We start from the raw sequence: 6996 nt of genomic DNA on the forward strand, positions 1-6996 counted from the left end.
CCCCAGCTGATGGGTGTGCCTGAACTCCTAGATCAGGGGAGGGGACTAGACCTGTCAGTAATATGCCTTGCACTCACCAGACTCCAGAAATCCCTATGACCCTAGCCCCTGACCTTGACCCTATTTCAGCCCAGAACAGCTCAGAGGCCATTTTGCCATACCTAATGTCTCCTGGCATCCCACTTCATCTCTTCATTAGAGCTGATCAGGTTTGTTGGTATTGTTTTCCTGCTCTTTCTTTCCTCTCCTACTCTCATGGCTCAGTTTTTTAACTGTGTTAAATGTATTTGAACTGGCTGCTGGTCTTTGAGACAGGCGTCCACCTGCAGTCACCACTCTCCAATAAAGATTCCCAATATTCCACCTCTCAAAATGTGGCTTCTCTGTTTCTCAAAACTGAATTCCCATACAATAATACCTATATGCAGAATTTACATAAAATAGGGAAACAAATAAATTCATATGTATGCTTTTCTAGGATGAATTTTCTTACTTGATAGGAATACTGATTCATTAACAAGCTTCCAAGCTGTTTTAATGAGATATGAGTGTCATGAAAACAGCTGTAGATTTTACAATTACCACTTGCTATGTTTAGCTATAGATGTGTACAAGAAACCATCATCACAGACAATTCCATCAACATATCCATCAGCCCTGAAACCATTTCTCTTGGTTTAAATTCCTTATTTGTTTTGTTTTACTTAAGATAGGATTTAGTATCTTACACTATTATTGAGAATAATGTGAAATCCAAATGTTGGTCTCATGAAAGTACAAAATAAAATAATGGTTACCAGAGGCTAGGAAAAATAGAGTGAAGCGAGAATGCGAAGAGGTTGGCGTACAGATAGGAGGAATATGTTCTAATCATCTCTCACACAGTAGACTGACTACAGATAACAATGGTACATTTTATTTCAAATAGCTAGAAGCACATTCCAAATGTTCTTACCAGAGAGAAATAACAATTTTTTGAGGTGACTCCTTTGCCAATTATCACTATGTCACCATTGAATAATCCATGTATAAAAATACTACATCATACCCTGCAAATCTGTACAATTATATGTCACTTAAAATAAAAATATACCCCAACAAAATTTCAAGGGAAAAATACAGTATTGTTAAGCATTGGGCTCTCTAGAAGGAAAAAAAGCACGAGTTGGGAGGAAAAGGGAGCTATTGAGGGTGATACTGAAATTCAAAGAACATTGCATATGTATAGGAAGACAGCATAATGAAACTAACCAAACTCAGCTTGAAGACTGGGTGAGGAGGGAAGGTAAGAATCCACTTATGGTAGCTGAGGCAAATTTGTCCTAAATACTCTGTGTACATATAAGGTAAATATCAAGATAAAACCCCATCACAATACAGTGTTTGCTAATTCAAATATAATTAAAAATTAAGAATATGTCGGTGTACATGTGCTATTCTGTAATAAATGTACAATATAAGTAATGCTGCTCATTCACTCCCATGCCAAACTCAAGTGCCAAAATATCCCAGATCCAATATTCACTGGGATTTTCTTTTGAATACATCAAAACAAGACCTCATTAGTTTTCAAAGAGTTTACACCTGTGTTTTGCTAAATGTTGTTGTATGTTGATTCAAAAAACAAAACAAAATCTAACCTGAGAGAACAGAAAAGCCCATGAAACTGGCCAATTCAGACAAGACAAACAACTATCATACAAAAGTTGATTTAGGAATGGTCAGTAATTTATTTATTTGTATCAAAAGAACTCAAGAGTGGTTAGATTTTCATCTTTATATGTGATGTGTCACTTGGTTCACCACCGTTCCCCAGATTTTTTCTCTACAGAATTTTAAGAATGTGTAGTGCATTGGCCTAATCCAAGCTACAACTTAACTACTAATGAAATATAGTAAGATAAGAGAGCCAGAGTAATGTTTATCAATCCTTTTATCCAGAAGCCTAGACTACAAAGAATGATGGTTATCCAATGTGTGAGTGATAAAGACTGAACAGTTGACTGCTTGTTATTCTGAAGGAATAAATATTACCAAAAGACAGATATCTGAGGTATTATATATGATCAACCTTTTAATCATCTTTCCTCTTATTTCTATTGACTAAAAATATTTTAAAAATTTCATGAGTGAGAGATATATCTAAGACACTCACCCAGATATAGATAGGCGAGGTTGCTTTTTAGAGTACTTATCAGTTTTGAAATGCATGCTCTTGCCAGTGTTTTTTTAAGATAGTAAATATATTTCAATTCAATTTATAACAGCAGATCCATTTGAACTTCAAGGAAAACATTCTGAAAACAGTATTGACTGTCTAAACTATAAAAATAGCCATACTGCATTCATATTGGTGAACTTTTGTACAAATAAAACAACTACAACAAACATATCCAGGTATCAATTCCTCCCAAAGTATGAGAATAAAATACTACTTGTCCATTCACATTGAAGTGTCTTATAAAATTACATTTCTAGTTTTGGTAGACTCATTTCCAAAGCTTTAGTGGAATAGGACTCATCCATTTACACAGGAGTCCTTGTTACAGCATCACTTTTCTAGCTTTGATAGACTCATTTTCGATGCATTTTCCTCTCTTTCACAGTTCCATGCTGTTCTAATTTAAGGCGTTTTTTTTATGTGGTTGTGGTGCTATTTCAAACATCTCTAACAAAGGTCAGGCTAAAACTAATATGAAATTTTAAATCAAGTACTTATTTAAACATCTCTGTATTTACCTTTTCTGAAATGGCAAAGGCCGCTAGTCTTGTTTAGAGAGTTAGTTTTAATTTCATGATAATTATCCTGAGAAGCTTTCATGTTGAACAAAATTTCATTTGCTTGCAGAACTGTTCATTTGCTCCTTACTTGATAACAATTATTTATTTCACCCAGTATCCTATTAATTTTAAAAATTAATTTTCAGCGTTTGCTCCTCTGGATTCAATTGCATTTCTTTTGAAGAATGGAATAAAATATTTCTAAACAAGCAGACTCAATCATTTGTCTGAAATTCTATCCATTCCCCTATTATCCCCATACTGGCCCAGCTATTTTCTCTGGTCTCTCTCCATACATGTTTGAAAGAATTTTGTGTCAAATGTTATCTTTGCAAATTTATTTAGGAAAGAAAACCAAATGTCTCTTTGGGTGATGTTTAAGTAGAGCCTTGGAAACAACTAGCCTGAGAAAATATTCACTTTTAGGAAGATTATAATGGATAGTGAAATACAAAATGATGTGTCAGCAACTACCCTTCTGCCTAAATGCAAACACTTTATCAAAGTCAATAGATAATTAAACTTTCATGTACATTTATGCATTGCCAAAACATACATGCTTATGGTCTTTTAGATACTCTTATCCTCTTTTTCTCTTTTTTTTTTGTTCAGAAAAATGTTGCCATTTAAAGATCACAATATGTTTATGTATACCTACATTTTTCTCTTTGTGCCTGGAAGATTTAGTGATGTATTTTATAAATAATTCAATTTGCCAATACTTTATCTTTAAAAACATTTCTCAGTGTTTTTGCAAATCACATAAACAAGGATTTATTATTACCATATTCACTATCATCTTGCCCAGTAATTCCAAGCTTCCATGAACATAATTCTTAGAAAACAACCCTCTTACACAGAAAAAAAACACAGGGCTTTATTTTTTAAATTAAGTTTTTATTGTGAAAATACTATACAAAGGGGTTACAGTTACATGAGCAAGGTAATGAGTACATTTCTTATCCAGCATTGTTGCCTCCTCCTTTGTTTTTCCCCTACCATCCCATCCCTCCCACCTCCTCAGCTACACCCCTTCCTACACCCCAACTCCCCCACACCTAAATTGTAAAGTTCGTTTTCGTCTTAGCATCTTGTACATCTCATTGTTGCAATGGGTCAATCTGTATCCCTATTTTAACAATTTGTTTTTTTCCCTCCCTAAATTATACCAACATCAAGTACAGTGAAAACAGGGGTTATACTGTGAGGGAGGGACATACAAAGCAACAAAAAAGATTATATGGTACCTTATAAATACATTAGAAACAATAGCAAAGGAGAGAAAAACTGCTTGTGTCCCAGGTTTTATTAATGCTAGTTATCCTAATTGCTTAGAATTTTACAAAAGCCATGCTGTTATTTCCTGTTTTACAATAAAACTTAATCCTTAATTTGCCTAAAGTTGGAAAGTATAATTGCCAGCACTTGGTTATTAGCTGGCATGAAAATCAAAGCTGTTGGTTTCTGGAGCCTATCTTTCATAACTTCTATAAAGCTGACATTTAAATATTAATTCATTTATTTCAGATTTGAAAATTGTATCTTTTAAAATTATATATTGACAAATTACATATGGATAAATTGACAAATGGCTAAATTATACTTATTTGGAGACAATGTTAGGATTCTTGAATAAATTATAGAAAGTAATTAAATCAAGCTAATATAGCTTTTTTATATGTCTGACATTTTCATAAGAAGTTTCAATTTTACTTCAGGTATTACTAAAATTATTAGCTATGTTCACATTGGTATGTAGTACAACTCAAAAAAATGAACTTATTTCTCATTTGTAACTGATGTCTTTTCTTCCCCTTGATTTTTGCTTTTCTATCACTTAGAACTTCTGTGATTCTACTTTCTGCTCCCCTTAGTGGTTTTAGATCCTACACAGGAGTCAGAATACGTAGTATTTTTTTCTGCACTTAGCATTTGGCTTATTTCATTCAACATTATGACCTCAAATTCGCTCCATGGCTCCACATGAAAAAATTTCTGTATTCTAGTGAGTGTGTGTCTGTGTGTGTGTGTGTGCTGGTTCATTCATTTACTTGGACACTTTGGTTGTCTTCTGATTCTACCATTGAGACTAAAGTTCCTTTGAAATGATTATCTTTAATATTTCAATATTTTAGTAAACACTTAGAAGTTAGTCTTCTAAATCATAGGTTTATTATGTTTTGGGGTTATTTGTATTCTATTTGTTTTCAATGATAAACCTGTATTACTTATACACATTGATGAGAACAGATTTTTCAGTACTTATATGCAACATGGTTATTGTATTTTTAGCCTGCTGAATGATCTCTACAATAATTTTCATAATGGTTTTACCTTCCCATGAACTGTGTACAAGGGTTCCTTTTTCAACATCTACTACAAACACATAGGATTTAATTTTTATGTACATATGTGGGTTCTGCAAACACAACCCAGGGCCTTACACATGCTGAGCATATGATCTACTATTAAGCTCTGCCCAAATTTGGATTTTTATGATCACCACCATTTTACCAGGTATGAAGAAACATTCCTTCATGGTTTTAGTTTGCATCTCCCCCAAAATTAATGATGCTGAACATTCTCTTCTAACTGTTAACCATTTTTCTTTTGTGAAGATTTCAGGTTCTTTGCTCATTTCTAATAGTTTTCTTAATTCAAATTATTTGAGTTCTTTATACACTTGGAACATTAATCACTTCTGAGGTACATGTTTGGAAAATATTCAGTCTATTGGGTGTCACCAAGAAAATGAAAGAAATGCACGTTGAAAACTAAAACAACTATTAAAAGAAATAAAAGAAAAAAATAGAATAATTAGAAATATATCTCATTTTCAAAGAGTAGAAGAATTAAGATGGGCATAGTTGCGGTGGCTCACACCTGTATTCCTAGCTACTCAGGAGGCTGAGATCTGAGGAACGAGGTTCAAAACCAGCCTGGGCAGGAAAGTCCATGAGACTCTTATCTCCAATTAACAACCTGAAAATTGGAACTGAAGAGCTCAGGGACAGCGCCCCATGACCAACCCCCCCCCAAAAAAATACATGGTTAAAAGTCTCTAATGCAAAAGGCGATACACAGATTCAGAGAAGTCCCTTTGTTACTTGTTTGTTATTTGGCATGAGATTGTTACAAAAAGTAATCCTAAATCCATATGGAGCCAAACACATAAGAGAGAAAACAAACAGCCAAGGCAATAAGAAAATTAGGAACGATTGCTATTTTCACGATGTTGATCCTTCCAATCCAGGAGCATGGGAGGTTTTTCCATTTTCTAAGTTGTGTTTTGATTTCCGTTTTTCAGGTTTCTAAAGTTTTTATCATAGAAGTCCTTCACTTCTTTGGTTAATTCCTAGGTATTGTATTTTTTGTGGGGCTATTATGAATGGAGTTGCTTTCCTGATTTCAGCCGCGCCCTTCACATCGTTGGCATACAGAAAAGCCATTGATTTTTGAGGGTTAATTTTAAACCTTGCTACTTTGCCAAAGTTTTGAATCAGCTCGAGTAATTTGGGAGTGGAGTCCTTCCTAATGCTATCTATGAATTCAATGTGTTACCTATCAATATTCCAACCTCATTCTTCAAGGACATAGAAGAGGTAATCCACAAATTCATGTGGAACAATAAAAGACCCTGAATAGCAAAAACGATAATCAACAGAAACAACAGTGCTGGAGGAATATCAATACCAAATTTCAAATTTTACTACAAAGCCATAGTAATCAAAACAGCTTGGTACTGGCACAAGGAGAGACCTCAGAACCAAAAGAATAGAATTGAAGACCCAGAAATGAACCCACTGACCTATAGACACCTAATCTTAGATAAGGGAGATAAAAAATAGAATGGAAGAAAGACAGCCTCTTCAGTAAATGGTCCTGGGAAAACTGGTTAATCACTTGTCGAAAACTAAAGCTAGATCCTTATATATCACCCTGCATCAGAATCAACTCCAAATGGATCAAAGACCTTAGTGTCAAAGCAGATACCCTGAAAACATTACAGGAGAGAATAGGAGAAACCCTAGGTCTCCTTGGCACAGGCTGAAATTTTCTTAATAGAGACCCAGAAACACAACAAATCAAAGAAAGGTTGGACATGGGATTGCATAAAATTGCAGAGCTTCTGCATGGCAAAGGACATAGCTAGCAAGATCAATAGAAAGCCCACGGATTGGGAGAAGATCTTCACTAGCCATACAACAGACAAGG

Source organism: Dipodomys ordii, unplaced genomic scaffold (assembly GCF_000151885.1).
Source record: "Dipodomys ordii isolate 6190 unplaced genomic scaffold, Dord_2.0 Scaffold34, whole genome shotgun sequence".
Classification (NCBI taxonomy): Eukaryota; Metazoa; Chordata; class Mammalia; order Rodentia; family Heteromyidae; genus Dipodomys; species Dipodomys ordii.